The 27,785-nt window shown below is 41.4% G+C and overlaps 1 protein-coding gene across 1 annotated transcript in view; it reads right to left on the bottom strand.

Annotated features, from left to right (window-relative positions):
• Positions 1-26,941, bottom strand: part of LOC109301605 (sodium channel protein type 2 subunit alpha) — a gene marked incomplete at its 3' end in the record, with an annotated part of 140,843 nt that extends 113,902 nt beyond the window's left edge. The window contains exon 1 of the mRNA XM_019522840.1: positions 26,730-26,941. The remainder of the gene's footprint in view (positions 1-26,729) is intronic.
• Between the last annotated feature and the right edge of the window lie 844 nt (positions 26,942-27,785).

The raw sequence follows: 27,785 nt of genomic DNA, 5'->3' as shown, positions 1-27,785 counted from the left end.
GGTGAGTCAGGAAAGAGATGAGTGGATAATAGATTATTAGGTTTACCGGCAATTCTGAAAAAAAGTTTTAAAAGTCAGTTTGATTAAATTCATGAAGTGTTCTCTCAAAATTTACAGAGACCAAAAAGTAAAAATAAAATAATTTGGGATCAAATGAAATGTTTTGGCATCCAAAGCTGAACAAAAATCTTTAGTTCCAAGCAATATTCAACACTGACACAAATAGACAAGATATCTCAATGTAATCCAATCTGCATTTTTTATTGAAAAAATGTTTTAGTTAAAAAATGTCACCCAAGTCTCCTCAGGAGAGGCACTGCTCAGCCTGTCACAGGGGAACCTTGTGAGCCATGGGCCCGGAGTCGGGAAGGTATCCGCTCTGAGAGGGTGAAGTTACAGAGGCCCTATCAGGAGTCACTACTGATAGTAGCAGAGGAAAAAAGGTTGCCAAAAGCCCTAGGAAGAGCTACCTTGAAGAGAAGGAATACGAGGAGAAAAGGAAGAAAAATAGCTGTGATTTTTCATTGTGTTAATGTATAGTCCAGAATCCCAGGGGGAGCCAGTACAGTAGGGCAAAGCCATTACTGTAGGTCATGCACTATGAATAATTTATAACTTCCAAGTATTAGTTCGAAAGGGTAAAGTCACTGTACTTGTTCAGTATGTCAATGCCCAGAAGCAGCATAGGCAGGAGCAGCACTACACAAGCTTGATGTGAATTGGTGAGAGAGGGATGACACCCAAAACCTAGAACAACTGGGTATCCTTCAGCAGCAAATTTGTTTGTTTTCAGTTTCACCAACTAAATACATGGCTCCCTTGGCTATTTTTAATAATCTTCCTTTAATTATTCTTTAAACTAATACTTTAAGAAATGTAAATATCTACTAGTGGTAACTATCCATAAGTGCAGTTAATATGCTCAGTTCAAAGGTATCACATTAAAATATTTAAAAGAAGCATTTAAATAAAGTATTTAAATACTTTCAGTCTTGAGACATATACTTCAGAGTCTAGTTTAATATGGATTATGCATATATACGTGTCTATACCTGCATACATGCTTATTCAATCTTAACTAAACCAAACCAAATATCTGAAAAGCTTAACTAATCCATGCAATATGGATAAGAAGTCTGATTCCATTATTACTGTAATGTAGTTTCACTGAAGATAACAGGCACTACAAAATGAAGCAGGGATGCTATTCTCCATCTGTAAGACCAGTCTGTACCCTTGAGAACAAAACAGCTTAGATGTGTAGAAATAAGAGGTATATAAACAATGAAGACAAAAGAACTGAGACACACACGGGAGAAGAAAATAGTGTGGGACAACCAACAGGACACAGAGAGAAGCAAAAAGATGAGAAAAATACAGTTACACTATTAGAAGGAGGACAATACAAGGCCTCAATCCTGCAGATGATAGAAAAATCAGTGGGGGATCCTCAGCAGTCAACAGAACTCTGTGATGTTAGTTTTCAGGATCATCTAGCAGGCATTAATATGTGGATATTGTCGGTTAGATACCATTCCATCTATTGGCTGTCTAAATGGACTTAAGTACCTAAGTATGACCTGAAAATCAATTAATACACCATCATATTTTTCTTATGACTGAGTGACAAAAAAGCAGCAAAGAGTAGGAGGACTCACCTACCTTTTGTATTAATAATTGTTCAGGGACCTGTGCAGGGTGGGTTAGAATCATACTTAGGCACCGAGTCCACTTATGTGCCTATTATGTGGAATAGTGCATGACGCAATACTGGTATTTAATTTACAAATGTTACATAAAAGGTGAGATGTTTGAGTTTTAGTATACTAAGTATGGACCACCATTTCCAATTGTGCATATACCCTTTTGTAACTATAATATCTTCATCTGTGGGCTCAAGAAAAGCAATAAACAATGAACAATGAGAAACAGAAAAAGGAGAGAGTGAGTAGCACTGTGTGAAAGGAAGTATACAAGACCTTAGGAAGGGAAAAGAGAACAGAAAATACAACATGAGAGGTCTCTATGCAAGACACCTGCATATTTGTGAGTTCATTGAAGTTATACAGCCTGGAGCCGAAAAAGATCTAGATTACCACTGCAAAGTCTTTCTCCAGAGAAAAGCCAGCAGTCACTTTAAAAAACACATTGAGTCTTTAATTAATAATAGTATAAATAAGACCAGCAACAGTCAAATTTAGACTTCCATCAAATAAGCAGAAAAGCTTAAAATACATTGACTCAAGAATATCTAAAACCACATAAAATGTTAATGGAGAATATAAAATGGTACAATAAGAGCTATTATTAGCATACTAAAGGAAAATTCAATAACATTTTTTTCATTACTATCTGCCTCATAGGTGGTATCCATACTTCCTAAAGAGTGGGTGTTCACTAACACCTGAAAAAGCCTCACCTTGCCCCATGTTCTGCTTTGCCAAAACATCATATTTCTTTTGTCAAAATGTTCATCCTGTGCTAAAAGTACATAAACAGGGCTGACTTTGAGGAGGGTGCTTTTCTCCTCATGCCATCAAGCATGCTGGAGACAGAGATCTTGATGGCAGTGACAAAGGGTTATAGGTTATAGGCGTGTTGGTCTTAAGGCAAAAGCAGTCAGAACTCTTGTGGTAGAGACAATATCTTTTATTAGACAAACTAGATAATTGTAAAAAAACCTTTCTATTTGCAAGCTTTTGGGCTCACATGCCCTTCCTCAGGCAAAGGAGAATGCAAAGATTGTAAAATTTCTCCCAGGTGGAAGCAAAACTTCATATTGAACAGGAGAACTGAAGGATGGTATAAATTCTCCTGGGTGGAAAAGTTTATTTTATGCAAATTAGGCTTAAATAAAAGTTGGAGCAGTCTATTTACCTCAAATGTATCTGATGGCAAGCAGGATGTTGAATGTTGCTTCTTTCTTGTTGTTTCATACTGCACAAGAGAATTGGTTGACGGAATGGTTGTCCTGGGTAGGGATGTTCAGTTATCGAGAAGCTGCTCTGCAAGTATGCAAATTTGCCTCGAACAAAGGGTTGGAGCAAGGGTGTTTACTTAGTGAAGTTTTCATTAAAAAAAGTCCAGTTATGATAACTTCCATGTTTTGGGGATATAGGTTGTAGCCACATTGTTCTAAGGCAGAAACAGATTATTTCTGCAAAATAATCTCTGAGTAATGGGTAAGGGGAAGAAGTTAAGTAAATCACCCCTGTAACAGGGTGCATGCCTCAGGGGCTGGAGCCCAGCTGCAGTGGTTAATGGATAATAGCCTGTCTGCCCAGTGGCATAGGGCCAGCTGACAGGGATGACTGGCTGGCCCAGGGGAAGATAAAAGCTCCAAGGGAGGGGAGATGTAGGTGGCTGGTGTGCTGAGGGGAAAGTACAGTGCCTAGGTTGCCTTCCTGTCTCTTGGTCTGAGGAAAGACCAGAGGTTTTACTTTTATTTGTTATTTGTACTTTTGCTTATATTGTTGCTTGCTGTGAGAGCAAGCTTGCTGCTTGTAAAATAAAAAGACTAGAAACTGAAACTAAGAGCTAACTGGCTTTTATTACGGCTGGTTATTGGGTTGGGCTAAAGGAGGGACAACCCACTACAACCCCCTACTTTTAAAGAGGTTGTCCTTTACAAAAAAACCTAGCCACCCTATGAAATACTTAAGATTCATTCTCTCACAACAGCAAAACACTATACAAGTATTCAAATTGGAAATGAACATAAGCTCACACCTAATGACTACTTGAAAAAAGCACAAGGCCAGATCCTCATGTCTTATTGTCATGCATAGTGCAGAGCCCATAATGGGGATGGTAACAATGTTTACAGTTTCTTTTATAGCACCCTAACTGTAGGGTGACCAGTGGCAGTACAGTGTCTTAAGCTGCTCTCCTGGATGAAGTAACCTATAATGGATCCCTCTCTTACATCTATGCTTGAATGATGTCTTCCATCAAGAACAGTCAGCTTGATATTAGGTGGGATATTCTAGTATGAAATTGCTTCTTAAGGGAATGTTCTGGTCTTTTTAAAATAATTTTCTCCTCTACCTTCCCAATGCAAAAATTATTCCAGAGACTTCTTACTATAGCACTAAAGATGCGTCCTGACTTTGCAAAGATAAATGTCTGTTACGAAGCTTTCTAAATCTACAAAATGAGTATTTCAGTATTGGAGTTGGAAAAAAAAAGTGCATAAAAAATGCACTTAAGCAAATAATGAAGACTAAGGGACCGATTTATTATCTATATGAGATTAACAACTGAACTACTTGTGGAAAGACAGAGCAAGTCAAATAAATGGATCAAATCAGATAATATAGCAGCAGTACACTTAATAGGCAGCAGTGTCTGAAAACATCCTTTACTCTGCACATCTGGCATCCTCACTTACATAACAAATTAGCTGCCAAGAATTTTATTAATCTTTAATTAAAAGTCAGTAGTAAACACAGAGTACAGATCATCAGAGAGGAGATTGGTTGATGAGGCCCTGCAGGACCATGGTCCAATGGGAAAGGTCGTTCCTTAAGGCAGCAATCCTAGGAGCACAAAGGAAGTGCATTCCTTTTCATAAGAAAGGCAGCAAAAGGGCTGGGAGATTCCCTTGGCTCAATAGGGAAGTTATGGACCCCCTGATACTGAAAAGAGAATCTTATAAGTGATGGAAGTTAAAAATCACCACACCTGTAGGGAGCAGATTAGGAAAGCAAAGGCAAAAACTGAATACAAATTGGCAACTAGAATCAAGGACAACAAAAAGTCCTTCTTTAGATATGTAAGAAGTTAGAAAAAAATAAGGGAAGCTTAGGGCCTCTAATGAAGGAAATGGGACAGCTGATAACTGACACTCAGGAGAAAACTGAACTCCTAAATGAATTCTTCACATCAGTATTTCACCAGTCCAAGGGTGTTAGCCTGCTTGACAGAATACAAGATGATCAAGGTGGGGGTGATCACCCTCCCATAGTTGGTGAAGATCTCGTGGGGAAATACCTTGAGAGGCTGAATATCTTCAGGTCAGCAGGACCAGATGAACTACATCCAAGAGTGCTAAAAGAACTGGCCGATATCATTGCACAACCTATGGCAAAGCTATTTGAGGACTCATAGCACTTGGAAGAGGTCCCAGAAGACTGCAAGAGGGCCAATGTAGTGGCTATCTTCAAGAAAGAGAGAAAGGAGGACCTAGAGAATTACAGGCCAACCAATTTGACTTCAATCCTTGGTAAAATCCTGGAAAAAATTATCAAAAAATCCGTTACTGATAGGCTAACAGAAGGCAGTATTCTAAAGGACAGCCAACATGGCTTCATTACAGGCAGGTCATGCCTAACCAACCTCATTTCCTTCCACAATCAGGTTACTCACCACCTGGATACAGGAAATGAGGTGATGTCATATACTTGGACTTCAAAAAAAGCCTTCTACTTCATCTCCAACGATGTCTTCATAGTAAAATTGGGAAAATGCAGCCTTGACTACTTTACGGTCCAGTGACTAGGTAAATGACTCTGAGGTAGGTCCCAGAGAGTATTAATAGACAGAACTGAGTCAACATAGTAGAAGGTGACCAGTAGCATCCCTCAGAGTTCAGTATTCAGACCAGTGCTTTTCAACTTGTTCATCAATGATTTGGATTCAGATATTAAAAGCATACTGGCAAAGTTCATGGACAACACCAAAATACGGGAGAGTGTGGTCATGCTGAAGGACAGGCTGACCTGGACAGGATTGCAAGGTGGGTGAATCATCACCTAATGACGTTTAACTTGGAGAAATGTAAAGTGCTCCATCTGTGGAGAAATAATCCGCAACACACTTATAGGCTTGGTAGTGCTATGCTTGCCAGCACCACAACTGAAAGACTCCTGGGGGTTGTGAGAGACCACAGAATGAACATGAGCCACCAATGTAATGCTGCAGATAGCAGAGCAAATCAAACACTGGCATGCATCTACCAATGCATCTCAAGCAAGACTAAGGATGTCATCCTCCTGCTCTGCTCAGCTTTGGTGCGACTACAGCTGGAGAACTGCATCCAGTTCCGGGTGGCACACTTCAAGAAGGATGTGGAGAAGCTTGAGAGAGTCCAAAGGAGGACCATGTCCAGGTTTGGAGTTGTGGAGAGTGGGTCATACGAGGAAAGGCTGAAAGATATGGGACTGTTCAGCCTGGAGAAGAGAAGACTTAGATCACTTTGGATTGGACACAAGGAAAAACTTCTTTACAATTCAAATGCCAAGGGTCTGAAACAGACTCCCTCAGTGGTGGTACAGTGACGTACCCTGGCAATCTTCAAAAAGCATTTTGATGCCCACCTTGCTGGGGTCATCTGACCCCAGCAGTCTTTCCTGCCCCGGTGCAGGGGTGCTGGACCCAATGATCTTATAAGGTCCCTTCCAGCCCCTAACATCTATGAATCATAGCTTCCTTCTTGTCAGACAGTTCATATATATCCCCCTTCCATGGCATCCAAATAGCACTATCCTAGCATCTTGCATAAATGGGGAAATTACTTTTTGCTAGATTCAAAGGCGCTGTTCTGCTAGTAGCTAAAAAAACATCCAAAAACCAAGAGCAGGTAAGTTCCTCACCATGATTCAAATCAACAGTTTACAGCTTCTTTTAAAAAAAAAAATCTGTAAAAGACCATTGGTCCTGATTACTTGTTTTCAAAGTAAACAGCATCTTTACTGATGGCAGAAAAACACAGTACTCCCGTCTTTTAACAGGCTCTAGCCAAATAGCTCTCAAGTCCTGTGGGAGTGCATCAAGCCTTTTAACAAACCTCAGCAGAATTTGGTTAATGCAGTCTTTACAAGACAAGATCTCAGTGCCTTGCTTTAGTTAAAGTTTTCAACCCCTTTGACCCCCCTAATTGAATGTGGGGTTCAACAGTTATGCAATTGAGAGACAGGGCTTATTTATCATCTGAGATGCCTGAGTAGAATTAGACTGTACTATGACTTTTCTCCTGACAAGCCTGACCCCTGAGTGCTTATTTAAACATTGTGATTATGAACATCATCTGAAGATATTTAGAACTGAAGTCCCTGTCAATCTTAACCATAGCACAGCTATGAGAAATGCCATCAAGTATCATATGTACCCTTGAGGAAGACAGGCACTGTGTAGATATAAAATTTTAATATCATTATAACAATAAGTGGTTATAGGCAACTAATATTAATCATGGTTCTGTGCTGGAAAGTCGTTGTAAAAAGGGCATTGTATGGTTCCGTGGTTCACTGATATGTGTTCAGTTACAAACAAAAACATATTTTTAATAATTGTTATCCATAAAACCATTAACTAGGATCTAAAAGAAAAACTGAATTGATTCCCCGTATCTTATGCATGGTTACCAAAGAGGCTGCAAGTCAAAAATTTTGCTCCTTAATATGGGGGAAGTGAGGGAAGGACCCTTCCCCTCTAAACAACCAGCTGCAAATAACCTTCCATTTAAATTGAAAATTTTAAGTGTGAGCATTTTTGTAGATAATAACCTTTACTGAATCAAGGGATGAAGGATGATAATCAGGACCAAACATATTTAAGGCTTAAAGGCCAGATTCCATTCCACCTAAGCATGTTAGCAGAATTAGATGCCTAATTCCTGTCCTGTATCACCCTGTACATGTCCCTAAAAAACTGTTAATGGAAAAGGTGGGTGGGTGCTCCTTCTCTCCTCCTCCTTGCTGCTTTTATGTGACTAAGTCTGAAGGATAAGATGATGTGTTAGAAAAGTCAGAAAATCCATTAATGAATTTTCAGTAACTTGAACAGGGTGAAACAGAATTGCACTTAGGTGCCACTTACATAGGTAAACAAGGATTTGACCCTACATGTTTAATGTAACACCTGAAGCTGCATCAAAATCATCTGGAACCCAGGGCAAATTATAAAGTGCAATGCAAAAACACTCCTTTCAAGCAGCCAAACTATGCAGGTGAGCTACTAAATTCTGCAGTTGTTGCTGTTTCTGAGTGGTCACAGGTACGGCATTAATCCTGCCTGCCGTGCATGTTATCTCTGTTCGCCATAGTAAGTATAGGAATGGTAAAAGGTGATGGGTATTTGGATGACCACTAAAGTCAGAAAGGTGGGTGGGAAGTCAGGAGGGAGCAAATGTACAAAATATGTGTGTCTGCAATGGCGGTTCTGTCTCTGCCTGCTCTGAGAACGGGGCCCTGGAGCAGGCAGGCTGCACAGAAAGGGAGTGGAAAAATGTTGCCTAGCAACTGGGTCTGGAAGCTGCAGCAGGGGAGTTGTGACCTGGCAGCTAGATGAGCAGCAGGAGCTGCAGGAAGAATATAAGGGGGGTTTCACCACTGTGGCCACATGACCGAAGAAATTTCAGAATGAGGGCCATTGTTCAGGAGGAGGGTTATACAGAAGGGAAACCAATTTCACCTGTTTCAACATGAAAAAAAATAAAATTAGAACATGAAGGAGACCTCAAGGAACATAAAGGCTGTGAAAAATTCCAAATAAATGAGTAATCGGAGAGAAGCAAACCTCCCAACTCTGTCCTGAAGACTGTGGACAGAGGTGTCATTTAAAATGTTGGCGCTCGGGGTGGCATGGGCAGGGGAGAAGCACTTACCTCCTTGTGCAGGCTGTACAACACTTGTGCAAGCACTTACCTCCTTGTTCAGTTCAAGCTCCCCCAATATAGGCTATGGCCGCAACTCAGGTTCCCTGGGGGCTGGCATTCAGGTGTCACTTCGGATTTGACACTGGGGATTGGTGTCTCTCCCTCCCCACAAGCTATACTATTGGCTGTGGAAATGAGGTTGTTCGAAAGGACGGGTCATTATTAGAGGAGACTGCACAGGGTGCATCCACTCTGCAGGAGCATGTGAGGGTGGAGGTGGAGCTGCTTGCTGTGCTCCAAATAGAGATCTCCCACTGTGGGACTAGGGAGGTTAGTACAGCCATTAGGATGCAGCAGCTCGCAGGCAGAATCTTTGTAGCTGCAGACGGTGGGTAGGATTCCTTCCCATCACACCCTGCCCACAGCAGGACCAGCTATGTCCCCTTATGAGGAATTTCACTGAAAAGAAAGCATCCCTTTCACTGAAACCATCTCCTCCTATACCTACCATTGGCACCTTACGTTACTACAAGTGAAAGAGATTAAAGAAAAGAAATGTTTTCTTATTTTTCTTATTGAGTGACAGAAGGAGACATAAAATCAACTGACTGCCCTCTGTAATCTGCCACTTTCCCCTGTTCCTTATATAGGTCTTTATACCAAAACAGGAAATAGAAACCCATTTAAAAAAAAAAGAGAGAGGAGAATTGAACTATAAAACCAAAGGAACTGGCAAGGGGGACTTAAGATAGTCACAAATTAAAATTATCTGTATTTCTTTTTAAGCCCTTCATTCATACTGTTGGCATTCCCTTAACAAGTGCCAATAATGTGTGTGTCTGTGATTAAGCTAGTTAGGAGGCAGGTCGCTGATTTCTTATTCAATTTCTTTCTTTAAAAAATCCACAGAGCAAAACAAGAATCCTTGTCTGAATAGAGTATTTCACTGGAAAAATAATACTTCTAATAAGCAGAGAATCCCAAGGCAGTGTATTGGTCACAGGCATGCGTCGCATTAGACACTTGTCCGTAAGTTAGGAACCCAGTAAACATATGGAAAGCATGGCAACGCCCCTACATGGGGAAAACTGACATTTTCATGAACACTACATGAAAACTCTCCCTCAGGAGCTAAGCTGCCACTAACAGGCTCCCTGCAGCTGCACAGCACCAGCTGCTGAGGGGATTCTGCAGGAGTTAATTCTGCTTGAAGGAACAGTCGCTCTCGCTGAGATATCTGGCAGGTTCTGAGGGCACAATGCCATAGGTTGTATTTCCCAAGCTTTTTCTCCACCCTCAGCCCTAGAGATCCGTAGCATGCAGACCCCCAGCGACCAGGAGTTACAGCAGATGAGGTTTTCAACAGGCTCAGGAACCATCCGTGCTGGGGAATAGGCTGGATCTGCTGGACAGGTTGCAAGCTCAACTTAGTCTGCTAACTTTGTTACTGGAAGGGAAAATTTGGTTTAATATCAAGGACTTGCTGGGTATAATACACATTTCCTGATTTCAGCAGGTAGACAGACACAAGAGGACTATAATAATTCAAGTAGATAACTTCTAGCCAGGGTAAGTTAGACCGGTTTTTCATTGTAAAATTCCTGCTCGTGTTTCATTCTTAGTGTACAGTGTTAGAAAGCTAATTGATAGCAGTTTCTGCCATGCCCTGAGGGAAGTTCCCATACACTGTTCAGTGCACAGATGAATCTGCAGTCAGCTACTAGTTACTGAGTCCCACCGTTGGTAATGCTATTCATTAAGCCTCGACAAAGCTGATATTTCTGTTATAATACTTTGCTTCCAGTTGTTTATAACTGAGAAACCTTAACCATTTGGGCTGAAATTTTCCATGCCCCTTGTTTGCCTCATGTGACATGTGTGGGGGGGAGGGAGGAGATTCTGCCAAAATGGATCCGCAGTTTTGGAAAATGAGGATAGGGAATGGGATTGAAATGTGGCAAGGAGGTACCTTTGTGTCAAGGAAATGTCTTTTGTGGTCACCATGTCAATCTGCCTAATTTGGGCAGTGATCAGTGTTTGAAAAACTGCAGTTGGAACATTCTGGATCCTTGGAGCTTAAGTCTCCAAAGATGCTGTTTGCATCAGGCAAGCATCAGCCTAGACCTGAGCAAGACTTTCCCTGCAGCTCCAGCTCTGCGCCCCTGTGGGCTGGGCTCGGTGCGGGTTCCTCAGCTGAGAGCAGAGAGGCTTCACTCCTGTGCTCTCAATGACTCCCATTTTAGTGCCTAAGCAGCACACAGAATTAAGCTGTCTGATTTAAATATTGAGGGGCAAATTGGGACTGAAAGTAGCAGATGCCTGAGATGGAGGACTGGTGTGGGATGGATGGGACAAGAAATTGGGAATTGGGGAAAGGAAAACTGGTAGTCAAGTGTGGGGAGGTTGGATGTTGAAGGTAGGGAGCAATGAATTCATAGATTTACAGATTTCTAAAACAATTAGATGAGCTTCAGAGGAAAATGGGGAATGAAACGAGTCAGTGCAGGAACACAAGCAGAGGGGAACAAGGGAGATTGGACAAGGAATCCAGAGCGGAGAACTGGGGCTAGCTGGGCAAAGTGACTAAGAGGAGGAAGTACAGATTGGAGGGGACTACAGAGAAGTTGATAAGCTTGGGGGGAATGAGCAGGAGAATTTGTGTCTGTTATATCTGTGCCACTCTCCTCCCACCTGCCAAAGTCTGCAATAGAACCCTTGACTTTTTTTTACTTGCCCTCTGCTGTCAGCAAATATTTCTGAAACCCACGGGTAAAGTTTCTCATCTTCATCTAATTAGAGAATAAAAGATGGCAACTTAGTATTTGTATCAGTTACTCTATTAGATCAAGTTTCAAAGGTCTGTGCAGTGGATCTTAAGGTTTCAACCCAACTGATGAAACGTGGCCATACGATGGAATATTGCTGCTGCTTCTGTTTTTTTTAATCCTTAGAGAAGTATACCTGCTTCCAAAACCCACCTATTTTAAAATATTGAGGTAATAGAATCAAGCCCTCAGAAACCAGAAAATGCCAGCATTAAGATAGCGTATGAATCTTATGTTGGCTTCTTTATGAGTATGCATTAAAATCCAGTCTTTAATTGCATAGTCTGATACTGCCTGTTTCAGTACATAAGGTGGATTGGCTCTGGAGATGAATCAGAGTTGTGTTGTGAAGGAGGATTTTCTTGCTAGGACCCATGCTTCATTTGCTGCTGAAAGTGGAAGGTGGGTAGTGAAAAGGCAGATAATTGCAGGAAAAGAAAGTATGATTTCATGGATGAGACAGTTGAATGCTAGCATGGAGAACTGGATTCTATCTTTGCCTCAGCCATCTTTCCTGTCTAATGTTAGGAAAGTCACTTAAACCACTTATCACAGATGTTCATTAATATGTTTTTGTTTTTATTGTTATTTTTGTTATTATTATTTTTTCTTGGACCCCGACTTAAGGTTACTCAGATAACCGTAATTCTGGTATTTTCTCAATTTGGAATGCTTCACTTTGCAACCTTACTAATATTGTTAATGTAAAGTTTTTGTTTGTGTGGTATTTATATACCAACACACACGCACACATGCACGCACATGTATTCATTCAAAGCTCTTTGTTGAACACTAGCAAGTTAATTCTCCAAAACCTAGTACCACAATTCTCACTTGACCAACTAAGAAATAGAAGTATGCAGGTGGTAGGTGATTTGCCTCATTCTGGGTAGAGAAAGTATCAGAAAGCATGAATTCCTTAATTTTCAGGCACAGATTTGTTACAATGAGACTATAAATAGATGTTGTGCTTGGAGTAGGATTAAATGTGCTGGGATGTATCTTAGCACAGATGATCCACTTCTTTAGGTGACATAGACATCACCCATTTTCCTGGGTTTGGGTATGAAACTACACATACCAGAAGATTCCTGGGGTGCAAGCAGAGAAACTGAGACAGGTTTCCCAGGACTGCAGGGGCCTGGCCCGGCAGTGGAATTTCTGAAAGCATACATGATTGGGGCCCTGAAGTCTTGGAACACCTGCCCAAGGTGGCTGGAGAATGTGGGCAGTTCTGGGCTTCCCATGGTCTCCCAATATAAGGCAAACAGATATCTGTTGTGCAAAAGTGGCACAAATTCTTACCACCTGTTGTTGCAGTCACAATATTGGGCATTTGTGGCATAACAAGGGGCATAAATGTCTGTTTCCTGGGGCTGTGCACCATCATACATTGTTTAAGGGTAGCAAAAGGGCAATGTCCTGTTACCAGTCCTGACTCCCTGTCAGCAGCCCAAACCACTACACTATGAATACTTCTATAGTTGAGCAGACAGGTCTGTTACATCAAGATTTCATCAGTTTCATATTTTTCCCGGAAGAATGCATGCTCAAAGTTCTGCATCCTCCAACCTAGAGGTAGAGATTAAGCCAAATAGTGTTAAATCAGGTCCCAGTCCTGACTGACCTGCTAGTTGGTCTGCATAGAGCAGACAGAGTTGTGTGGTCACTTAGGTTTCTTTAAATTGAGTGGAAGACTATACAGATGCTTGTGGGAGAACCTGCTATTATGGCATCACAACAGATTTTTTGCTCTCTCTGCAAAGTAAATTTTGACATTACTCCCAAGTGAACCTCACCAGTATGTTTGTTTCACAAGGTAATGAAAAGCTGAGTCAGATGCACAGCATAAAGAATCATTAAGCAGCTCTCAGATGAGTTTGGTTTTTTATCTGAAAGGAAATTGAGTGGTTAATTGGCCCACAATTAAATAGAAATGCTATTTAAAAAAAAATTGAAACAGCTGGCCAGGCTCAGCTTCCACTTGCCTTTTACTTTGCCAAGCTGACTTAAAGCTATAATGGAAATAAATTAATTGGGAACATTAGGGATACTGTAAAAATATCTCTATGGATCAAGTTATCCTAAGAGACAGAGAATAAAGCAGACATAAGCACTTAGACCAGAACAGAAAGGTTATTATCACTTTCTCAACAGACTAGGCCTGTAAATAGCAACATAGATTAATGGATGTTAAGGCTATACGGGATCAATGTGATTGTCTTTCCTGATCTCCTGCAATAATACAGACAATATGGTCCCCCTAAATTGATTCTATTTTCAACTACAGCATGATTTTTAGGGGTGAAAAACAACCAAAAGAACTTATCTTAATTTAAAAATGTGCAAGGTTGGAGTATTTACCACAACCCTTGCTAAGCTGATTCAATGGCTAATTACCCTAACCTAAAATATAAATATCTTATTTCAAGTTTGAACTCATCTAGCTATAAATTCTACCTCAAACAATAGGAGATCTTCTGAAAAAGGTTTAAGAACAAACAGGAATCATAGATGTGCTGACTGATTGGTGATCATGAGTCATGTTGTATGAATAAGTTCTCAGACAGCTTAAGATTGTGTGTTTAGCTGTTTTTACATTTCTAAACCAAATTTGAATATATTAATACTTTGATATGTATTTATATAAGTTATTCAGGTATTGAAATTAACAAGAAGTCTTCTCCCAAGTGCTATGAAAGGAGGATTCTTGTCCTTTTGAGTTTAAGAATGGAACAGGAAGGGAGAATAGAAAAGTGTGAGGTGGATCCAGGGGACAAAGGGGTGCACTGGTACATTTGCACCGCCCCTTGATTTGTGGTCCACCCTGCTTCCCCAGCACAATTGGGGAACAGATATGAAACCTTGGCAGCACTGAAGGATGATGCAGCAGAGGAAGTCACAGGGGAAGACACATCTACAACAACCATGCAGGCTAAGCGACAACCAGGCAGCCAAAAGAAGAGACGCTGGGTCATCGTGGTGGGAGACTCCCTCCTGAAAGGCATGGAGGGGCCTATTTGTCTACCAGATTCCACAGCACAGGAGGTTTGCTGCCTGCCCGATGCCAAGATCTGAGACATCACTGCGAGGATTCCTGACCTTATCTGGCCCTTGGATTACTATCCCATGGTCCTCGTCCACGTGGGCATCAATGATGTGGCCAGGAGTAGTTTGGACCACTTTGTGAGTGACTACAGGGCTTTGGGGGCCAGGCTTAGGAAGTTGGGGCACAGGAAGCCTTCTCATCAATCTTTCCGGTCAGCAGTTGCCATCAACACCAAGATGCCTGCATCAGAGAAGTCAACCTGTGGCTCTGGAGTTGGTGGTATCATGCGGGTTTTGGCTTCTACAACCACAATCCGCCCTTCCATGAGAGAAGTATCCTGGGACAAAATGGTCTTCATCTTTCTTCTAAAGGTAAGAGTCTGTTCTCTTACAGGTTGGCTGACCTCCTCCAAAGGGCTTTAAACTAGGTTCATTGGGGGATGGGTATGCAGTGGACAAAGAGAACCTAGGTTCAGAGAGCCACAAGCCATGCACTGGATCAGCCCAGGTAAGCACTAAGGGGCCCAATAGACATCAGGACAGGGGGGTATCAAGGGCACCCATTGGGGGGCTTAAATGTCTCTACACTAATGCTAGGAACATGGAGAACAAACAGGAAGAACTTGCACTCCTGCTTGCAAGCAACAACTTCGACCTGGTTGGGCTAACTCAAACCTGGTGGGACCCTACTCACTATTGGGTGGTAGGCATTGAAGGTTATAGGTTGTACAGACGGGATAGAGTGGGGAAAAAGGTGGGGGGGTGTTGCTCTCTATGCTAAAGGGCAATATACATCTTCTATAATCAAGATGGGATCAGAGGAGGGCCAAACTGAGGTACTGTGGGTTAGGTTACAAGAGGGTCAAGGGAAAGGGACTTGGTAGTGGAGGTTGCACCAGGAGGATGAGCTAGATCTGGAATTCTCCGGGCAGCTCTCAGAGGCCATACAGACAAGAGATACAGTCGTCATGGGTGACCTAAACTACCCTGACATCTGCTGGGAGGATCAGTCAGCCTGAACTAACTGCTCACATAGGTTCTCAACCTGCACACAGAACCTCCACCTAATGCAGGAGGTATATGATCCCACTAGGGGGAATGCCTTGCTGGACTTGGTGCTGGCTACAGGGGATGACCTGGTGGGGGATCTGCAAATACAAGATTACCTAGGGGATAGTGACCATCAATTGACTGAATTCACTATCTGACAAAGGGTGGGAAAACTAACCAGCAGGGCAGAAGTGCTAGACTTCAGAAAGAATGACTTCAGTTTGCTTAGGAGATTAGTTAGTGAGGCATTAAAGCTCAAGAGCATTGACAAAATGGGGGCCCAGAAAGGGCGGTTGTTCCTCAAGGAAGCAATCCTTCAGGCGCAGAAGGAGGCAACCCCACTACATAGAAAAGGGGGCAAAGGGGAAAAGAAGCCCTCTTGACTAAACAGGGAAATCCAGGAAAGCCTGAGGGCAAAAAAAGGGCATACAAGCTGTGGAAGCAGGGAGTAACTACCAAGGAGGAGTATACCTCCTTGGCTCACACTTGCAGGGAATCAGTTAGGAAGGCCAAAGCAGCAACATAACTTAGGCTGGCGACAAAAACTGAGGACAGCAAAAAATCCTTTGTCAGGTATATAGGGAGCAAAAAGAAGGCATGGGGTAGCATAGGACCCCTACAGGACAGACAAGGGCAGTTGGTGACAGATAGGAGGGAGAAGGCAGAGCTCTTCAATGAGTTCTTTGCCTCTGTATTCTTCGACATGGATCTAGACAAATCTCCCAAATGCATTACTGACAGAAGCTGGAGGAACACCAGCCCACCGACTGTTAGTGCCAACCTAGTAGAGAGACACTTGGAGGGGCTGGATGTGTTTAAGTCAGTGGGACCAGATGAGCTCCATCCAAGGGTGCTGAAAGAACTAGCTAGTGTCAGCAGAGCCATGGGAATGACTGTTCGAGCACTCATGGTGCTCAGGTGAGGTCCCAGAGGACTGGAAAGGGCCAATATGGTCCCTATTTTCAAGAAGGGGAGGAAGGAGGATCTGCATAACTATAGACTAGTTAATCTCACCTCTATCCTTGGGAAAACCCTTGAAAAAATTAGCAAGAATTAGATTTGTAGGTAATATAATGCTGAAGGGAACCAGCACAGGTTCATAGTGGGTAGTTCCTTTCTGACTAAACTTGTTTCTTTCTCTGACCAGATCACTAAATGGTTAGACACAGAAATTGAGGTAGATGTCATTGTGACAGGGGCAAGCTTTCATGCCTGGTGCAAGCACCAGCACACCCCTTGTGTACAGGTCAGCAACCCACCTCACTCATCTGCTACGCCTTGATGTAATAATATTGATGTAACTATTAGGCGGGAGGCTGCCCATTATACACCTTGTTATTGGGGGAGCTATCCATGGCTCCAATCCACCCCTACACCACAGCCCAAGCCTCACAGATGACATCATAGGTAGCCAACTCAACTGTCCCCTTAGCCCATTAGCTGTGGCCTCTTCCCTGGGACCTTCAGCTTCCCTTTAAGCCCTGGCCCCATCTCAGGCCAGTCAGGGCCCTGAGCTTCTCTGCTCTTATGGGCATCCCTTGAAGTGGGCCCCTGGCCCTTTTGACCCCTATCTGGGTCCTGGCCCCAGCATTAACCAGTCAGGTCCCTTGGTTACATCTAAGTCACCTGCCTGCACTCAGGGGACCTCAGCGGCTGGGGCCCTCCACAGTCTTGGAGGGCCCCAGAGGCCTACAGTCCCCCATTCCTGGCTCAGGTGCTTCACAAAGCATGCCTGGCTCCACAGGGTCACTCACCCCAGCAGGCTCAGGCACTTCAAGAAGCTTACCAGGCCTTCCCTGGATTAGATGTATCATATAATCTACCTGAAGGAGAGGGCTGGGGTTAAGGCACCCCTACTCACCTTTCACTGGGGTGGAAACTGGCCTGGCATTTTCCTGGGGTTCCCGTGCCACTGAGAACCCCATCAGGCCACCCACTCCTGGCATGGTGTAGTTTTAGGTCATGCCCAGGACCAGAGCCTCCTGCTCCTACCTATAAGATGTTCCCATGCAGCAGCTCAGCCAGGCAATGTTTTCTGCCTGGCCACCAGCAGCAAACTGCTCTTGTTTATATAGGTGGCCAGAGCTCTAAAATGGCCGCTGTAATCAAACACTTTCTGATTTAACCCTTAAAGTGGTAGGCAGCACTGGTGCCTGCCACAGTCATCTATTTGGACTTTAAGAAGCCTTCAGCATGGTATCTCATCTTATTCTCATAAACAAATTGAACAGCTATGCCATGGACGATTACACAGTCATGTGGGTGGCAAATTGGCTTAAGGATTGTACCCAGAGAGTGGTGGTCGATCGGTCGGTATCGACCTGGAAAGATGTGGTCAGTGGGGTCCCCCAAGGCTTGGTCCTTGGGCTGGTGCTGTTCAATATCTTCATCAGCGACCTGGATGAGGGATTAGAAAGCATTCTGTCCAAATTTGCAGATGACACCAAACTATGGGGCAAGGTAAACACACTGATGGGAAAAAATGGAATCCAGGCAGACCTGGATAGGTTACAGAAATGGGCAGAGAACAATTGGATGCAGCTCAACAAAGACAAGTTCAAGGTGCTGCACCTCGGGAGAGGGGATCACCAGCACACCTTGTGGATAGGCTGGGGGATGACTTTCTCAGGAGCACAGTGGCGGAAAGAGACCTCAGAGTTGTTGACTCCAAGATGAATATAAGCCATCAATGTGACAAAGTAATTAGCAGAGCTTACCGCACTTTGTCATGCATTAGTAGGTGCATCATGAATAGGTCCAGCGAGGTGATGCTTCCCCTCTATGCGGTGCTGGTCAGGCCACAGCTGGAGTACTGCATCCAATTCTGGGCATGGCAATTCAAGAGGGATGTGGACAACTCTGAGAGGGTTCAGAGGAAGGCCACTCATATGGTTCAAGGCCTGCAGGGAAGCCCCTATAAGGAAAGGTTGAGGGACCTGGACCTTTTCGGCCTCCACAAGAGAAGGCTGAGGGGGATCTTGTGGCAGTATACAAATTCACCAGGTGGGGCAGCAGGGAATAAGAGATGCTCTGTTTCCCAGAGCAGCCCTTGGAATAACCAGCAACTACAGCCATAAATTGATAGAGAGTAGATTTAGGTTGGACATCAGAAAGAACTTCTTCATGGTACAGGTTGCCAGAATCTGGAGCAGGCTTCCAAGGGAGGTGGTGCTCTCCCCTACCTTGGAAGTCTTCAAGAAAAGACTGGACAAGCACCTGGCTGGGGTCACTTGACCCCAGCACTTTTTCCTGCCACTGGCAGGGGGTTGGGCTCAATCATTCATTGAGGTCCCTTCATACCCTAGTATCTATGAATCTATGAAAGTTTAAAACCAACTGCCTGGCAGTGGCAGCAACATTTCAGTGGTAGTGCTGGGAGTCACTTGCCTTCCTGGATCATTATAATCTACCTGATCCCTTTTAAATTCGTCATTCCACAGTTGTTAAAGAGCCTCTGCTCTTAACGTTTTCAATGTTCCATCAATCAAGCTATCCTTTGTTCTGCAATTCTACTGTTAGTTAATTGTTACTGGTAATGGAGCTTCAATTTCACAGCCCTGGAGATTGTTTTTAACCCATTTCCATTAAGTTATATTAGCTTTAGCTTCAACCTTAAACTAAATAATGCAGTCCTAGGCCTCTAGCATATTATCAAAATTCTAGTCTATTTTTAACTGGAGAAAAATATGTGTTGTTCTATATGTGATGATGTACCTCACCATCTGCACCCCCCTTTTCAAAATTCTAGATCCAGCCATGGAAGAGAGGCATGCTATATGAATCCAGCATACACCTACAGTAGTGCACTGGATTTTAAAGGTAGATCAGCAAACAAAATATTCAAGGACAGTAAAGTCCCAGCTCCTATGGAATGGCAAGAGATTTTTTTATTTCCAAGGGGATTAAAAACAGTAAATTTAGGGAATTAAATGTGTTGCTTGTCAACCCTTAAAGCATTACTTTAAACTGAGAAGAAAGGAAAGTGAGAGTTCTGGATCATCTAAAACTTACTTGGCCAAAGCTGAGAGTTTGGGGGTTAGATCTGTTGGCTTAAGTGGGGTTTGGTTAGTTGATACCAGCTGAGAATCTGTCCTTCATGTTTTAATTGTAAATTGTTACCTGAGGCAGGAAGCCTCCCCAGGGTCAACTTACTGCCCACTCCACTCAGCAGACAAACCAGAACACAGATTCTCACAGGGTTCTTCTGGAAGTATTATACCGCCCTGAGATGCAGCACTGCCAGGAACTCTTCCTATAGGAGCTGTAGCTTTAAACACCATAACAGTTTTCAATGTTTTAGAAATGATAGATTCTGCATTTCTCTTACCAATGGACTTACTGTTCTACTGTAAAGTTTTTATTCTATGGCTCCTTCTCACACTTCCACTACAGGTGATTATTTCCTTATTTCTATATCTCCTTTCCCTCCTTCCTCCTTTTTTGTCTCTTTCCTCTTTTCTTTCAATTCCAATTCTATTTACTCTTCTTTTTTTTAGACAAAGAATAATTTCTGAGCATGGGTTCAAATGAAGTTCTCAGTATCCCCATTAGAATCTTATCTCCCATCACTACCAGCAGCCTCAGATATTTGTGTTACATTACCATCTTTCTGACTATGACTTGCAAATGAGTGAGCCCTTATTCTTTAATTTGCAAGAGGAGCTAGAGATGAGGAAGGCAAGAAGGCCCCTTTCCCATGAATAGAGTATGCTTCTACTTCCATGTTCCCAGCCTCTGACACCCCAGCATGCAAGATATAAGCATCTCAGTAACTGCACGCAAATTTCCCGTGTAATGGTAGAGATCGTCACCTCTATGCTTTTAGGCAATACTCATATTTAATAATTTTTTCTGACACACATTGGTGGAGTACAGCAACAGCTTTTCACTGTGCCACTGCTAACCTGCCTTTGGCTTGGCTTGGAGAACTAGGGCTTTGCTTCATATCAAAGATTGTCTCATTCATAAAAACTACAGTTGGCAAAAGTACAAGTAAGATTTCACTGTGGTCAAATATGTGAATGCCCTTGGAGGTGCTTTCATACTATATTGGAAAAATCTTCATTCAGAATAGGAAAGCCTATATATTTTCTGTGACTCTTGCACATGGATGTCCATCCCAGGAAACCTAGAAATGCTAATTAGTGATGAGGCTTGGAGTATATTCCTGGTAAAAAAGTAACTGTAGGATTCTGTTTATTTTTTGTTCATATCACATCACTCTGTTTACATGAATGGTTTTACTATGTCCTAACATCCAGTCACCCTAGCCTCTGGCATTGAAAGCACATCATCATAAGTAGGCCATATTATAGTAAATTCTCAGGTCATCTGATACCTCCCCACTACCTTTAGATTATTAATCCAGTGTTGCATTGCTATTATTGTTTGTTATTTGTTGTTAAGGTCTCAAGAAGGCCAGTCAGAGTGGGCTCCATTATTTTATCTGCCCGCTGTGGGCATAACCTGAAAACTATCACCAGATTCTGTGCTTGCTTTTAAAAGTGTTGGGATAGAAAACAGGTGGCTTGCACCTGTCCAAACCTGATTTTCTCAGGAGCTGCCATGATCTGCATCCTGATTTTCATGGCTCTCATTGACTTTTTGTAGCTATGGTTTTGATTCTCTACTCTTTTGCACCTCATGAAATGGTATACATTTGAGCAAATTGAGGGCTCATTGGGTTTAAAATGCTGTTGAGTCATATACATCCTTTCACATACACAAGTGGTAGCTCTCTGAACTCACCTTGCACTTGGTGGGTATAATTTTCCTCTCATAACAATTTTACATTCTTGTAACTCCACTGAGTTCAATAGAATTGTCAAATTTACACTGATGCCAGTCAGAGAAGAATCAGTTTATTTTAATCAGATGCAGCTACAGGGACCCCACAGAGTATGATAAACTGGAGAACTGGGGCCAATAGTGGAGCTGAATACCTAATTTGGCCTGCTGAACCTCTATTATTGGTGATAACTTGGAAGATAAGAGTCCCACTTGATTGTTCTTACTGACACAAAGAGGATGTGCAACATGGAAACAGCACATCCGAAACACCCTTGAGTCATTGTAGCCATCTTAAAACTGCATTTTAACACTGACTAATGCTTTTCTCATATTCGTCAACAACTGTTGGAGCTTTGTAAAAGTTCGTCATTTCATTCTCGTGAAAACTAAGATAGGACAAAAGTCACCGCTTACTCTGAAATGATGAAATAGATATAAAATATTAAACCTGGTATTTATTGGCCAAATCCTGATTTTGCTTTATATGGCCACCCTTTTCCTCTTGCTCCATCCTGTAAATCACATTCCTTTAGTATTGATATCAACTGGAGTATTGCTGTTTTCCTTACTGAGCAATCACATGATCTTTTTGGGTATTTAGTTGAATATATTAACTCAGTCTTTAACTTAGCATTAAAACCTCATGCTTCCTTTTTTGTTCTGCTGTGCCCATGTATCTGCCCTCCATTTAGACCATAATTTCTTTGGGACAAGGATTCTGTCTTTACTGTTTTCCTGTCCTTGGTCCCCAACTTGCCTGCCTGTCATTAGCTTGTATAACTTGTATCTTTGTAACTGTGAAGACTGCAGATCATCCTGGGTAATCTGTTTGCAACAAATGCTCTCCTTTTTTATAGCTCTTGTGATAAGTACAAAGAGGCTAGTGTATTTACTTTTGACAATTTGAGTCAGACCCTGAATTTTCAGAATGATCCATTTACATAGTTCATGAAATACACTATATTGAGAGTTATATCGTGCTCAATATTTTGCACTGGGAGAATAGAGAATTGGGAGGGAAAGGGGAAAAGGGGTAGGGAGTATGTTATATACACTATTCATTTGAACAGCAGGGAAGAATTTTTGCCGCAGACTGCGCATGTCTACAAAAGACATTTACTGTGCGGTAGACTAATTAGCTGTGCAATAAACATCTCAGTGTCTACACACATGTCCCTATTAGGCTGAAGTAAACTAATTTACCCCACAACAGGATAGTACTTACTTGTAAATACAAGTACTTGTAAATACAAAATAAAAAAACTCTGCAGCAATGCATGTGTAGGTGCTGCCCTGACTGCCTGGGACATGAGGATGTTTCAGTATGGGTGCTGCCTGCCAGCTAGCCTCATGCTGAAGTGCCCTCATGCCCCAGCCAGCACATCCACAGCACATTAAGCTAGGGGGAGCTGCTCCAACCTGGCTCAACATGCTGCAGGCTTGAGTACACATTCAAACAGCACTAAACCCTAGAATTTATTGCTCCTGGGTGCACATTCAAACAACACGCAGGGGAGCAATAAACCCCATAGCAATAAAGAAACTCCAGAGTTTATTGCTTCACATTAACTGCACATGTAGACATGCTGAGAGAAACCTAATCCTGCAAGATACTCAGCCTGTCTGAGAGTTAGGATCGATAAGTTCAGCTTCATTGTTGATCAAAGATACTTGGCTTGAGTAGGGTCTGTTATCTTGATGAGGATAATCGAGTTCTTGATGTAATATCTTCAATATGAAAATTGGCAGCACAAGCCAGTGCAACAAGGAGTTACAGACATTTTGTTCCAGTGTGCGAATCCCAGACACTTATTGGATAATCACTCTTGAAGTTTCCTACTCCAGCACAGACCCTCCATATTGATCCGTAATCCACCTCCAAGTTCCAGGCAGAATCTTTGCTTCAGCTATCATTAACCCAGTAAACTTCAACTAATAGCTGTAATATAATTTAAATATAAACTGAATTTTTCTACCTACAATTCAGATTAAATCATTAAAACATTGTTATTTTTAATATATTAAGTTTTAAGAGTTTATCAGATTTGATTATGTCATTATGACAGTTTGGTGATGAATAGCAGGATGAATGAATCAGCTATCTGTTTGGGCAATGAGGAAATCTAACATCTACCCTGCAATCAGAGGTGGCAGCAAGTGTAGCCATGCCTGCGTTAAAGTTGCTTAACACTTCCTATTACAAAAAACTGTTTTAAGTTGCATATAATGTTGCCAGAATTTAAACACAAGGACCGGCATTTTCCATGCTAGTTGGCATATATTGCCAATATTGCCAATTTGCATAATTTTGTCTGGAGTATCCTGATACTTACTAGTATTTTTCTCTCAATCTCAGTGCTTGCAGTCATGAAAGTAGAAAAGAATCTCAGCTTCCTTTTTTTAAAGGTAATTAAGACTGAACATGTGATCTGACTGCAACCTACAGTTTCAAAACCAAAGGTCAAATAAAAGGAACCTAACATGTATCTGATTTTTAAATCTATTGCATAGTGATTGAATGGTCAGAGCTGGCAATACTGCAACAATGCAAACATTTTTACAGCTTTGCCAGTGAGAGGTTGGAGCACTTCTGTGCTCTGAAGCACAGACTTGAAATGCAGCAGGTATGCTTTGGGGTCACAGAGGTGCATTTTGTTATCCTTATGAAAAATCATTGATCTTTGGCCAAATTATTATAGATCACTTTTTACACATATTCAGTTGAAGCCTGTTGAAAACTTGCAGCAAACATTTCCATCTGTGATGCCGAGGACTTTCAAGCTAAGAGGGGGAGGGGGATGGAAGTTTGATTATGTAATTACAAACTGTAATGCACATGATACATGCATAACCTGAATTATGTATCTCTTAACTTCTGAGCATTTGCCTTTGTAACCTTTCCGGTCATTTCCCATAGGCTTTTCTATGTAATATATTCTGATATATTTAACGGTGCGCAGCAAAATCCTTTGGCTTATAGAAATGTGCATGAAAGACCTCAAAAACAGTTAAAATAAGCCATTTTCACTGCATGAAAAGCCTCAGCAATGCAAAGACCAGGTAGATGGATTGTGTTTTCCCTCTTATTATAAAGCACCCTTGATAAAAAAACAAAACAACCCCCCACAAAAAAACACAAATGAACAAAAAACTAAAAACTAAGGCATTCTAGTGTAGCAGTAAATAACTACCACTTTGTAGCCTTTAGAAAGATGCATGCAAATACAACAGGTGGGTTTTGTTTTCATTTAAGAAGGGGGTACCCTTAATTTCCCTTAGCAGAGCATTTAGGAGCTGGGCAGGGATAGAGTGGAACTGTAGTCAATGGATCTGTGACCATATGAATTAACTAATCAAATCCTCTAATGATGGGATAGCAGAGGTACCAGGGACAGTATAATTGTGAGGCTCCAGTAATGTCAGTAGAATGATTCTGCTGGGATGACAATATCTCAGCACTGATATGGATAAGAGGAATCTTTATGGTTACATTCAACAGGATGAACATAAGGGTTTCAAGGCACAAGCTACTCTCCAGTCAGAGAAAATCCCCATTTACCATATTTCATAATGGTGCACTCTGTTTCATAATTTTGCACTAGCACATTGAACCCCTTTTACTGAAACATCTGATACTGCTAGAACCAGGGTGCAAGACCATACTTTGATCTTGGATAACCATTGCTATGTTCCCAATTCCTATAGTCCCCTTGGATGTATATTGTGCACAGCCAATTTACTCAGAATTTGTAGGGATCTGAAGTCAAGGTTTGCTTTTAAGATTTTTTTATTTAAAGATTGTCTTATGAGGTAAATTATAGTGAATAACAATGAATTTCTGTTTTAAAAATATTCATCTCCTCAGTCCATGTATAATTTTAAAACAAGTGTGGCCCAGCTTAGCAAAGTCCTTGGCCACTTGCCTAATATTAAGCTTATAAGTAGTCCCATTTATAGAACATTCATATGCTTAAGTTTCTTGTTGAAATGGGCCTCTTGGCGTAAGGGAGCATCATCCTTAATAGAAACCATATTTTTTTTTATTATAACACATTCATCACTAAAGGAAACTGCCGATCAGCCGTGTACAATTCCTTTGCCTCCACCCCAGTTCTGCCCAAGAAGGGAGGATCCTTTACCATCTCATGGAGAGATCCACAACAACACTCCATCAATACATGCACACACATGCAATCAGCGCTGCTGAGGAAAATCCAGCCAATAAATCAATATGCACTGAGAGCAAGGGCATAAACCTCTTTAAATTTCGCGTATATTAAAGAACCTTTTAAGGCCAAAGCTGTTTCTAGCACTCAAATCCCAACAGGGAAACAGCCCTACTATTTTGATAATCACTGACAAAAAATCTGCCTCTCTGCAGACACAGAAGGGCCCAAATTATGATTTCCCATAGCTTTTTATGAAAGGAAGCAAGATGTTTTCAAATTAATCATTTTTCTCACATTCTGGTTACTAAGACCTATTTTTGATCTGTGACTATGTGAAGCCAGTGCTCTCCCCCAGTGTTTTCTCTGGCTAAAGAAATCCTTCTAGAAAAACAGAATCATTGGAGAGAAAGTCAGGGTACTGTTCTCCACCTCCTGAGTCATTCTGCTGTCTCTCACAGTCTGTGCCATGTAACTAAAAATAATAAAGGGGAAAAAAGATTGTTTCTCATGCAATATGAAATGGAATTTTTACTATAACAATTCACCCTTAGAATATAAAACAATTCACATGATGTGCCTTATGAGATGTTTGCATCAGCATAAAGCTGTATTTAATTACAGGCAAGTACCCTCCATTCTGTCTTCTAAAAATGAGAGGCTGCAAAGAGGGGGGGGAGTTTAGAGGGGGGAGGTGGAATCCAGTAAATCTTCAATACCTTGCAGAAAGGAAAGGAGGAATTAAGGATGTTAACGCAGCGCCTCTATCTGAAGATGGTATGGAGAAAAAACAGCACAGCTCTGCAACATTAATATTCAGCAATCCTGCTGCTGCCTTGTAAATGTATTGTAACATTTTGTTCCAATTTGCATTCTGTATGAAACATCAATATAGTCTTTAGTGGGAAAAGTGAACACTTGTAGATAGCAACCACAACGACTGTCCACTACTATAATGAAAATAAAACCCAGGCACTCATTCCAGAAAATATGCAAAATATCCATATATTCTAAAGAATAAAAGACCATTGAAACACAACACCAAAATGCCTTCTTGCCAGACCAAGACTCTGTTTTAGCATATGAATAATAGGACAAAGCAATCCAGCTGCAAAGATGGCTTTGTATTCCCTCTTCCTCTTGTTGCATTTAATATTAATGGCCAGCTAGGTGTGCCAGCATAAGAGATTAAAATTATTATAAATAAATTGGGATCTACTATATGATTTTTAATGAAATATTCTGTTGTCTTACCTGATAAAGAGAATGAAAAACCATAGCATAAGAAATATCCATACAGTTGTACGTGATAAGGCTCCTTCTCTTGCAGTTGTTCAGGTTTCTCAGTAAAGATGCTTGTAAATTCTTAGTATCACTAAAAAAAAGGAAAATAAGAAACAAAAACACATAAAAAAATAAAACCTAAACAATAGAGAAACCTCTTGAGTATTCTGTGTTCTGTGCTCTGGCTTCCTGTTCTAATATTCACTCTATGATTCCCAACATCGATCAGAAAACTGGTTGTGAGGGGGAGACCCCCCTCCCAGAAATTAAAAAAAAAAAGGTAGCATATTACATGATAGCTCCATCTACTGGCAAAAAGAATGAGCTCATCTAGTTTTTTAACACTCTTAAGACCAGATTTGCATTTTGATTTAGTAAATCTCATTTTATCATCACTTATAACTATCTAGACTGCAACAAATTCGATCTAAAGAAGACCATGTGCACTTTTGAATCAAATCATTAAATATTTAGCAAAACATTATGCGAGTCTTTAATCTGTTGAATAGATTTCTATTTTCTGATTTATATCAGTAAACTTGTTTGCCACAGCTAACAAGAAAATTAAGGGAAAACTCAGATTTCTACAGATCTCTTTCCTTTGCCATGTGTCAGTGTATGTATAAAAATTGTAATTCACTTGTGAGATTGCTCCCAGAAAAATTACTTCTAAAATGAAGATTTCTTCTAGGTCTTCAGTTGTTCTTTGATACTACAGTTTAAATTGCATTTATATTATTCAAAACTTAATTATTTGGAAAACAAAGTTTCTTACATAAATCATTAGGGCTGAATTATTCAATGTACTAGGAGAACATGGCACTGATGAAAAGGGAGGAATACTTCTAAGTTCCCCTGATCCTAGTACCATCATACATTAGTCTGATCTTCCCTCATCAGTTAGGCCATGCTGCTGCTACTGCTGATGTTAATAGTAATGACAATAACAACAATAACAAAATGCATATGGAAAAAGTACAACATGGGAATTTAAAAGCATGCATTCATGCCCAACAATGTATTACT

This window comes from Gavialis gangeticus, unplaced genomic scaffold, assembly GCF_001723915.1.
Source record: "Gavialis gangeticus isolate Ggan-Ray unplaced genomic scaffold, GavGan_comp1, whole genome shotgun sequence".
NCBI lineage: Eukaryota > Metazoa > Chordata > Crocodylia > Gavialidae > Gavialis > Gavialis gangeticus.
Note: the sequence above shows the minus strand (reverse complement) of the source record. Positions and strands in the feature narration are given on the sequence as shown.